Source organism: Zootoca vivipara, chromosome Z (genome assembly GCF_963506605.1).
Source record: "Zootoca vivipara chromosome Z, rZooViv1.1, whole genome shotgun sequence".
NCBI classification, from domain to species: Eukaryota; Metazoa; Chordata; class Lepidosauria; order Squamata; family Lacertidae; genus Zootoca; species Zootoca vivipara.
Genome location: NC_083294.1, coordinates 26,585,007 through 26,596,297, shown reverse-complemented (window position 1 = coordinate 26,596,297; position 11,291 = coordinate 26,585,007). Strand labels below are relative to the sequence as shown.

Genomic DNA, 11,291 nt, shown 5'->3' with positions numbered 1-11,291 from the left:
GAGGTCCATTTTGAGGTCCAACTCGGATGCCGAAATGTCTTGGGGCCGGCCCTGCCCACCTCACAGGATTGTTGTGGGGGTATTGAAGAAGAAAGGAGAACCACGGAACAGGTGGCATTTAAATGCAGCAAACAATTAAATGCTGCACAAGGCTTAACATTTACATTTGCTGCTCCGGCGAGTTTTACCTCTGGCCTCGTTTACCACTGGCATGCAGCCCTAAGAGAAAGCTGACCGCGGGGGGTTGAGGAAGGGGAGTGGGGGGTGAGCGGCTCCCCACCGCTCTGACCTTGCGTACTTTAGAAGCATGGATTTACATTCCCGGTGTCTCGAGAGCAATGCACAAGGATCCGGAAAACGTAATGCGACGATAACGTGTACAAGGCAAACAAAAGATAAACAGAACCAAAACACCCGTCACGTGGATCCGGAGAGCACGCCCTCCCTGGCCCCCCTTCCCCCGCCCGGGGCTCCCTCTTAACCTCGGAGACGAGGGCACTCGGGACCGCAGTGTGGTTGGCGAGCCCGATCGCACCGATTCCCACTCTCGTTCTACGCGCGTGTCCCCTCTTTAGTTCCTCGGCGGCGGCGGCAGTGCGCATGTGCGGGAGTCTGCATTCCATCATGGCGCAGCCGTCTGACTGAGTCTGTTGCTGCTGCTGCTGCGACGCCCCGCAGCGCCGAGCCTGAGGAGGCGGCTGAGGCTTCCCCGGTGCCCGCCGCCCGCCTCCCTGCCAGCAGCTCCTGCCTGCGCCCGTAAGTAGCCGGGTCTTCCCGCTCCTCATGGACGGGGCTCCAGGGGTCTGCCGGGCCGCCAGGGTGGGGCTAGCGGAGGGGTCGGGAGGGTTGGAAGCCAGGGTGTCTCTTGAGTTTGGGGGGCTGCTGGGAGGCGAGGAAGGGGTTGGTGTGGGTCTGGGGGCGCACTCTCCGCTTCACACGCGAGGAAGTCCTCATCCCCTCAACCCCAGCACCACCGACACTGCCAGCGCCTCTTTCCCAGCTGATCTCCCCGGCACGGATCCTTAGTCGTCCGCGACTGCCGATGTAACAGAAACAAGTAAAAAAAAATGCACTCTCCCGCCCTCCTTGCTCCAAAGAGGCTGCTTTTCTCCTCGGAAGGTCATCTCTGCTTGCATCCTTCCCAAGTTTTTAATCCCGTTGCCAACCTTTGCATTACACACCTTTTCATTGCACACACACACACACACACCAGTCCCTGCAGGTCATCTCTTGCATTCCTTTCAATTTGCAACCCACCCCGTTCTAAGAGGACCACCACCCTCTCCACTAGCTTAAAAAAGGAAAAAGGACACTCTTTTATCTCAAGCTGTTTTCCCCACGCCACACACACCCGGCACCCATGCCCACTCCAGTCATCTTAAACCACTTTGCCAACAACCCCCAAACCCACTTTCACCTTCCCAGGTTCTCCCAGGTGAAAGTGTGGTGGGAGTGACTGTCACCGGTGTGTGGGAACAGGGAGTTTGCTGCGAAGGGGGTTGCGGGGTGGGCGGAGAAGAATGGATTCTGAGGAAATCGGGAGACCGGAGTTGGTGGTTGGTGATTCTGATGGTCTTTGGAGTATTGGATGTTTAAAAGGCCACACGACACAGGTGTGTGGTGACTTGGATGTAGGAGTCTTGCATAAGGATACAGTATAGGAGATTGGGGGTGGGGGGTTAGCGGTGTGTGTGTGTGTGTGTGTGTGTGAATACAGTGGAGCTTTAGGTGGTGAAATTGAAGGAAGCTTGGAAGTTGTCAGGATATTGGGCCTGCAAGAATTGCTGAGTGGGTTTGTGCAGAAACTGGGCTCCTGCAAACGGATTTTGATTCAGATGCTGGTATCAAAACTGATGTACTGTCATTGGATTTGTGCACGGAGCCATTGTGCTTCAGATGTGCAGATTTGTGTTTGAAATGGCAGGTAGTTGAAAGACGCTAGTCTTTCGGGGGTGGGGGGTTGTGCTCATAGGTGCAATGAAGTGCCTGAGAAGTAGGTGAATGTAAAAGAGTTCATATTATTGTTCTCTTGCGGCGGTGGAGTTCAGCAGTCGGACCTAAACTTTGTACACACCTGCCATGTCAACTTGAATTTCTGCTGTGTTGCAGGAAGTCCCCTCTAGTGCCCTCTTCTCTCCACCCACCCCCTCAGCATAGAAAGCTGACCTTTCTTTTGATCACTTCTCCTTTTTGGAAGGGTTCGTTCTAGTGCTGCAATCAGATATTTCCTTTTGCTTTTATTACCTGCTGCAAATTATTAGTCCAGGGGCAGGAAAAGGTGATGTCTTTCCTTTCTTCTCTGCTGCTTTCTCTTCCCCTCCCCCTCCCCCTGGTGCTGCTGTGTCTGAATGCCACGTAGCCTTCTGGCTATTCCCCTTTGACTAGAGTGAGTGCACAGCTTTTAGATATACTGTATAGTACCTTCCCGAACTTCTCTCTTGTGTAAAAGGTAGTTACTGTAGCCAGCAGATTTGGATAGATGAGTATTTTTACCCCATGCTTGTTCCTGGCTTTTGAAGTAGGAGAGGATCAGTAGTCAAGACAGAAACTGCTGTGATTATTCAATAGGGCTAATGACTGCAGTCACCAGCCCTCTTTTTCTCTGTTATTAAATTTGGAGGGCTTGTGATTCAGTTGATGGAAACCCCCAATCTTGCAGAACCCCTTTCTCAACATATGGCAAGTGGTATGTTGTCCTGTAATCATGCCAGTTGGCTGTGGATGATGCAAAAGCTGGCAGGTGTACTTAACTCATACTGTTTGTGTGTGTTTCCTGTTTGCATGCATGTGCCTTTCCAGCTTTTACTGTGTTCAAATGTACTGGAGAAACATTTATATTTTTGCCTTTACACTATTTGTTTCATACTAGTGTATGAAACATACTTGCTTTTTATTATTGAAAAGCGTTTTTTAAGAATGCATGCTTTCTTCAGTATTCAGCCATTTATGCTGGTAAATACATATGTATGCTTAGGATGGCAAACTGTAATTTAAACTAAAAAGTAATACCTGCCTACATTTGCCGTAACAATAGCTTGAAATCCAAGTGATTTTTCAATAGGTTCATGACTCTTGTGATTTCAAGCTGTTTAAATAATAATAAGTGTTCAAGTATAGTTGCATCTATTTGACCCAAAAGATTTACACTGGATATGTTGTGATTGCTGAAGAACAGCATAGTATAATCTTTGATTCTGTTATTTTGCCTGATTCTTCCAAGATTTATCAGGCTTGCCATTTGAAGAAACCAACTTAATTTTAATCTGGGTATGTAAATTGATAGTTTCAGTTGTGTATTAGCCTCCCCCCCCCCCCCAACTAGAGTTGACTATTAAGAGGTTGGTATAGCTACAAGCTGGGAAGTGTTGTGGCAATTATTGAGATGATGTTTGCGACTCCCTCTAATGTAAGAAAAGTCCTAAATAAATATAAATATTCTTATTTCTCACTTCTCTTATGTGGAGCTCTGAGCAACCCCTTAAGCTTTGTAACAGCACTGTGAAGCTGGTTATGCTGAAGGTTAGTAATTTGTCAAAGACCACTGATGTTGCCAGGGCAACTTACAAAAAGTTAAAATAGCAATAATATGTAATAAAGCAAAACAAACCTAAAACAATAACATTTAAACTTCACAATATAAAAGAATAGTAAGAATCAATCAGTGGGGTCTTATTTTTCAATTCTCTCCCCCTCTCTCTCCCTACCCCCATGTAGAACTAGCGGGGGTGGGGAGGAAGAGAGAGAATAAGATCCCATGCAATAAGAAAGAGTTAAGTCCCACATTGGGTGGTACATGCCAGCAGGTCCTTGGAAGAGGTGGTTCATCTACTACTTTGTGCACACATGTACACACACTCACTCCGAACAGAACACTTAAGATGGCATACTAAAATTACTTTTGGAATTGCAGGGCTGTGAGGGGAATAAGGGCCTCTTAACAACTCTCAGCACCTTTAACAAACAACAGCGCCCATAATTATTGGGTAGAAGCCATGAGTGTTTAAAATGATATTATAATGCTTATATCAGTGTTCAAAATTAGCCAGGTGCCAGGCACATTTTGCACTTGACTTTCAACCACTTGTGACCAAGTGAAGATGCCTGGGTGCCAGGATGACGCCTGACATCTCCACCATTTGAGGATCATTGGACCTGGACTAGTTTCACACACTAATATCCCATTCTGTAAAAATGTAACAGTTATATTTAATCTACACAATCAGAATGAATTTCTGGAACCAAACTGCTTTTTCTGTGCAGTCTGAGCAGGAGCAGTCACCATTAAGAAAGAGAGTTCGGGATAGGCCAGTATACATGTGCACTGTCCCTGGATCAAGTGATGTTTCTTCTTTCAAGGTTCTTAAGCCAGCTCAAGGTTGTCATCTGAACAAGCCAGATGTTTAACTGAGAATCAATCGCAGCCAGTCCATCATTTGAAAAATAAGACTTTAGAGCATTAAACCTTGGTTGAATGAGCCGTTTGGCACCTAGCTTATATATCTGAGTTTCTAACCCTGTATGGTGTAAATGTGGCTCTGGTTCCAAGTTATATGATAATGCAGCCCAAGACTTGATTATAACCAGTATGTATTCTGAACTTTCTTATACATAATTGATCATTTGGTGCAAAGTGTTAGGGACCATTCCACACACACACCAATATTGGTTTCAGGTGGCCTTCAGGAATACATAAGAAAAAAAAAAGCCTGCTGTATATCCTAATTAAAATGACATTAGTGATTTATCAAAGGAATTTATCATTGCACATAGACTTCCCACTGAAACAAGCTTTTTTACTCTCCTCCCTTCACCTGCTTCGGAGAATGCTTCAAAAGACATGTTGTGATTAAGTTTGCCAAGGTCAAGATGGTTAGTTTTCAGCTGTTATCTCTTCTGCAAACCAGACTTTAAATGAAAAAGTTGTGATTCCTTGGTGAGGAACACACACTGAACTCTTTATTACATTCTGGAAGAGCTTATTGTAGAGGCAGCCATAATTTATTCTTTCACTCGTGTTAACACAAGCCTTTCTGTGTAAATTGATCAGTGTGGACACACCATTTCTTAGTGATTCTGCAATCTGATTGCTCGAAAAGGCTGCACCATGGGAGCTCCCAGGATCCTCAGATTTGCACAGATGTTGCACACAAATGATCTCACGCAGATCAGGGTCCTTCCACTGCATCAGCACAAACATTTACTTTGGCAAATGGATGGATAGGTCGGAAGGTTGAACTGAGAGGTGGGTATACAAAATACTGAGGGAGGGGTTAGGGATGCACTGCTTGGCAAGCACACTTGCTTGAGGGTGGCAGAGACTTGGAAAATGTTGTCTCCCATTCCATTGGTGCCCCCGAAGTGACCAGAAGATCTAGAAATGTGTGGTCGTCCAGGCAAACCTTTCTGTAAGTAGCCTGGATGGTCAGAATGGTAAAACAGGCCTGCTTGATCAAACAAAGGGGGCATCTCCTTTCCATGAATCCTTTGGCACTCACCCCTAATTCTCATGCTTCCTTTTACATGGGCCTACAGCAAACACATATTATTTCCTTGTGAACTGCTGCCTCCACCCCCAACCCACTGCACACACTTTATCCCCTATGTTGAATTTTAAGCTCCTTGGTGAGGGACCTGTCATTTTGTACTCTGAAAAGCACTATGCATACTGATGCCATTGGATAAATTAGTCACAATACTGGTTACAGGTAGGTAGCCGTGTTGGTCTGGATCGAAGTAAAATAAAAAAAATTCCTTCAGTAGCACCTTAAAGACCAACTAAGTTTTTATTTTGGTATGAGCTTTCGTGTGCATGCATCTGAAGAAGTGTGCATGCACACGAAAGCTCATACCAAAATAAAAACTTAGTTGGTCTTTAAGGTGCTACTGAAGGAATTTTTTTTAGTGACAATAGTATATTCTAACATCTTGTGGGAATGGGAAGCCCAGAGCAGGGCATGAACACAACAATATGCCCTGTACTTTTCCTGCCCTTGCCCCTTCAGCTGATATTTGAGGAAATGCTACCTCTGATCTCTGATAGCTGCAGCCAATTGCAAATAAAAATGTCCTGGCTTTCTGAATTGGGTCCTGCCTTACTAGTTGCCTTGGTATTTGAAGACCCCATCCATAATCTTTTCCCAAGCTGTATTGCTCTAATTGATGTACTTTGAAGTTGATGGTGGTAAAGAAGATCTAGTTTGTCAGCCATATGCTGAATGTTGCAATGTGAACTCTGAAGTTCAATGCCAGATCAAATATTTATTTTATTTTATTGAAAGAATCATTCAGTCTAGTTAACAGTGTAACCTTACTGAATGTTCCCATTGCCAATCAAACTTTCCATTCTTTGTAAGCTCAGTTAATCTCTGGTCCCATTTCAGTGTAAAGAACAGTTGTGTACATGTGACTTGCTTACTATAAGTTTAAATATTTCACTCCACATTTTTCAATGCATTTCTCATTATTTTGAAAATAAATTACAATCAAGCCTTGAATAAAACACACTGTTTGCCTACAGTCTAGAAATCTGATGCTTATTCCTAAGAATTTGGGAGCCTAGTTATTCCAGTAGCGATTTAGAAATTGCTAGTAGAAACTTGAGAGTCATACTTCTTATAATCATTTTACATAGTATTTTGTATTTCTGGGTGAAAATGCATAGGGCAGTTATATCTATTTTTATATATTTGGCAGTATTGAAAAGTATATATGATAAAATGTATAGTAATGTTTGTTCTCTTTGTAGTCTCTTTGATGACTAGTCAAATCTCTCCCCCCCATTTGATCCTTAAAACAATATTTCCCAACTTCTGATGGCACATTAATTTTGGGGGTTAACATTAGAGGCCAACTGTTCTGCCCCTAAAAAGATACATATTCCCTTTCTTGACAGAGTACAAGTTAGATTAATAGGGTTAGCTACAAGAACAGTGGTCAAGTATCCACCTTGCAACTGAAGGAAAGTCACGTTAATATTGCCTCCCAGCTTTCTGTCACCCCCCCCCTTTCCACAGGTGGGCTGGCTTCCGGTTTGGGATCCTGCTGTTTGGCTAGTAATGATGTATTAGGGATTCATCCTTGTCTGTCAGCTACAGTGTGGGCTTTGTCATGTGATGCTGGGATATCTTCTGCTGAATCCTTCTTTCCTCTGGATTGAGTTAGTACTGTATTAACAGAGAAGTGTTGCCAGTGCTGTATAAGTCCTCCCCATTCAAGATACAGAGACCGGTTGCATCTCAAATTATGGTTTTGATTTTTCAGTGCATATTTAATTAAGCATTTCTTGTGACATAAATTTTGGGAATCGCTGGTTTAATTTGTTCCATAAGTTAACTTTGGAATTGGTGAACTCACCAGCTTACTCGATTCAGCACCTACTTGGTTGGATGGCTTCTGTGGAAGATTTGATTGGCTCCTTCTCTATATAATACCTACCAGCTACCACAACTTAATTTTCTTTCTTTTTTAAATTTAGTTTTGTTTAAAAATGAACTTGCTGGCATTTAGCTAGGTTGTCTCGACTTTTTTTTTGCCAGTGCTCTGTTGACTCATTTCACATTTAGTGCCTGTTCTGTTTCAATTACAGATTTTACATGACTGCTTTAATATAATGTTATAATTCACTTTGGGTGCTCTTGTTTAGTTTAAAACGAAGGTCAATTCACTTCTATTTACTATTGATTTTTTTAAAAAAATAAAAATAAAGCCCCATTGAAATCCATTTCTCTTTTGCCTAAATAATGTGAACTATATTTTAAAATGAAATTCTAATTAAACGCAGTTTCATCACACTCCCATGGATGCTACAGCTGTTAAAATGCTGAATGTTGATTTCTGGAAGGGTAGCTGTCTTAGTTCATTGCAATAAAGCACAACAAGGACTAAAGACTAGCAAATATCCTAAGAAACATATTATCTAAGTGGGGTCTTTGAACCATTTTGCGCACTATTTTACTTTAGTACATACTGCATGGATGTGGGTATGTTTGATGTAGAAAAAAGTATTGTTCTTCTAAATGACCTCATTCAAAAGTAACATGCATTTGGCTTTAATGTACTTCTTCTCTGATAAGCAAAGTTCATTTGCCTTAGAAGTTGGGATGGGGGAGTCTAGCTTACAATCGGCAGTCCAGTGTTTGTAAATGAGCTTTTGCTTTGGTAATGAGAATTGTAGCTTAGGAAGAGTGTTTTATTTGATAACTTGAGTTTTTATCAACACTTCTCTTTGGCACTTGGTTATACACAGAGATAATGTTGGTTGGCACTCCCCACACACCCCCAGATGACAAAATAAACAAGGAAAAGGGAGAGTATTTAGAAGTCCTGGGTACCAGAGTAGTTTTAGTAGCTCGGGATTTTCTCCAGCTTTCTATTTAAGAAAAGTACCCACTTTGGGCCTTAGAAAGCACTGCTAATAACAAGGCCAGTGGAAGTGATGATATTCCAGCTGAACTATTTAAAATTTTAAAAGATGATGCTGTTAAGGTGCTACACCCAATATGCCAGCAAGTTTGGAAAACTCAGCAATGGCCAGAGGATTGGAGAAGATCAGTCTACATCCCAATCCCAAAGAAGGGCAGTGCCAAAGAATGCTCCAACTACCGCACAATTGCGCTCATTTCACACGCTAGCAAGGTTATGCTTAAAATTCTACAAGGCAGGCTTAGGCAGTATGTGGACCGAGAACTCCCAGAAGTGCAAGCTGGATTTCGAAAGGGCAGAGGAACCAGAGACCAAATAGCAAACATGCGCTGGATTATGGAGAAAGCTAGAGAGTTCCAGAAAAACGTCTACTTCTGCTTCATTGACTATGCAAAAGCCTTTGACTGTGTTGACCACAGCAAACTATGGCAAGTTCTTAGAGAAATGGGAGTGCCTGATCACCTCATCTGTCTCCTGAGAAATCTCTATGTGGGACAAGAAGCTACAGTTAGAACTGGATATGGAACAACTGATTGGTTCAAAATTGGGAAAGGAGTACGACAAGGTTGTATATTGTCTCCCTGCTTATTTAACTTATATGCAGAATTCATCATGCGAAAGGCCGGACTAGATGAATCCCAAGCCGGAATTAAGATTGCCGGAAGAAATATCAACAACCTCAGATATGCAGATGACACAACCTTGATGGCAGAAAGCGAGGAGGAATTAAAGAACCTTTTAATGAGGGTGAAAGAGGAGAGCGCAAAATATGGTCTGAAGCTCAACATCAAAAAAACCAAGATCATGGCCACTGGTCCCATCACCTCCTGGCAAATAGAAGGGGAAGAAATGGAGGCAGTGAGAGATTTTACTTTCTTGGGCTCCTTGATCACTGCAGATGGTGACAGCAGTCACGAAATTAAAAGACGCCTGCTTCTTGGGAGAAAAGCAATGACAAACCTAGACAGCATCTTAAAAAGCAGAGACATCACCTTGCCGACAAAGGTCCGTATAGTTAAAGCTATGGTTTTCCCAGTAGTGATGTATGGAAGTGAGAGCTGGACCATCAAGAAGGCTGATCGCCGAAGAATTGATGCTTTTGAATTATGGTGCTGGAGGAGACTCTTGAGAGTCCCATGGACTGCAAGAAGATCAAACCTATCCATTCTTAAGGAAATCAGCCCTGAGTGCTCCCTGGAAGGACAGATCGTGAAGCTCAGGCTCCAATACTTTGGCCACCTCATGAGAAGAGAAGAATCCTTGGAAAAGACCCTGATGTTGGGAAAGATTGAGGGCACTAGGAGAAGGGGACGACAGAGGACAAGATGGTTGGACAGTGTTCTCGAAGCTACGAACATGAGTTTGACCAAATTGCGGGAGGCAGTTCAAGACAGGAGTGCCTGGCGTGCTATGGTCCATGGGGTCACGAAGAGTCGGACACGACTAAACGACTAAACAACAACAACCCACTTTCTCCCTAAATACATTGCTTTCTATCATACAAAATGATATTTTTAACATAATGCCCATTATTTTTCCTCTTTCCCTTTCCTCCATTTATTCCCCCACCTTATATTCTGAGCTAGGAAGTTTGAGAGTGGGGCAAATACTCTCTTCCCTACATCTTTGGCTTTTGCAGTTGGATGCATTAATGCCTGCCTGTCTAGTTCTGTTCCATTCTCACTGGTACTGTACCTTGGGGAAACGATACTTTGTGGGGAAAGGAAGATAGAGGTGTCCTGGGGAAAATGACATTTTCCAGGGTCCATGACAATTGTAATGTCACTATAATAGCCTACCAAATGTAAGAAAGGCATCATTCAATACCAGTAGCACCCAACAATCACCCAAAGCAAGGAGTTGTGGGCTTTTTTCTGATCAGTTATGATTGCCAGTCCCAATCTGAATTGAGCCATTGTTGGGACACAGTTCAACCATTACTAAAATGGCTAAATATGGAGGAAGGCTTGTTGCTGGATTTTTCTGAACTTCCATTTTCAACTAGTGTTTTGGCAATATAGATTGCTTGGTTCCTTTGGGGAAGGCAGGCTATAGCCTAGCCAGTTTTTTAGCTATCTGAGAGCTTTGGATGCTACTGAAGAGGTGCTATGACTCCAATTTGCTTTCACTTGCACATTCAGTCACTAGTGGGAATGGTTGCAGTGTTGGACAATAACTTGTATATACAATCTGGTCAATTCCTCTCTTCCTGTTTCCATTGAAATATTAAAATAAATTCTGCTAGCTGAACATGGATAATATATTAGAAGTGACTTGTTCCGCTGGTAGCACTTTAGGTAGCACCCAAAGCTTCTCCAAAAACAGACATTCATTGAATGCCAGTCAGAATTAGAGATAAGCAACCTCTCCTTGATTCATTTCAGAAGTGAATTGGCAACTCCAGATGAGAATAGATGAATTCTTGGAGGAAGATTCACCTGGTTTTAAGAGTTATTTACTGACTCACAATTCTTGTCAATCTGTTCCTTTCCAGAATGCATGCCTTTCCTGCAAGGTTGGTTGGGAAACGTAGTGTGCAGGGGAGGGAAGACAACATGTTGTCTCCTGTGTAAGCTGAGCAGTCAAGGAATTGGAGGAGATCTGGAATGTGGATCTGGAATGGTTTAAGTTGCAGGAAACAAAATGTTTGGATAAATGGACAGCTATCTGAATGGAGAAAAGTAGAAAGTACCCCAAGGAATGCCCCAGCATTATGATTGGTATTTGTAAATGGTCTAAAGTTGGGACAAAGCAGTGAAGTGGCAAAGTTTGCTGATGATATTAAATTGTTTAGGGTTGTTAAAACAAAAATATATTGAGAAGCGCTCCAAAAGGACCTCTCCAAACTAAGTGAATGGGCAGTAAAATGA

The 11,291-nt window shown here is 42.9% G+C and overlaps 1 protein-coding gene across 4 annotated transcripts in view; it reads left to right on the top strand.

Moving 5' to 3' along the window:
• Window positions 1-518: 518 nt before the first annotated feature.
• FNDC3A (fibronectin type III domain containing 3A) overlaps window positions 519-11,291 on the top strand; it is a 56,536-nt gene continuing 45,763 nt past the window's right edge. For 2 of the 4 annotated variants that reach the window (XM_035102061.2, XM_035102058.2), the window contains exon 1: window positions 520-756. The gene's annotated coding sequence lies outside the window, so the exon portion shown is untranslated. Of the gene's footprint in view, window positions 757-896; window positions 3,520-11,291 lie in introns of those variants that run through there. The other 2 variants (XM_035102060.2, XM_035102059.2) reach the window with 2 other exon arrangements.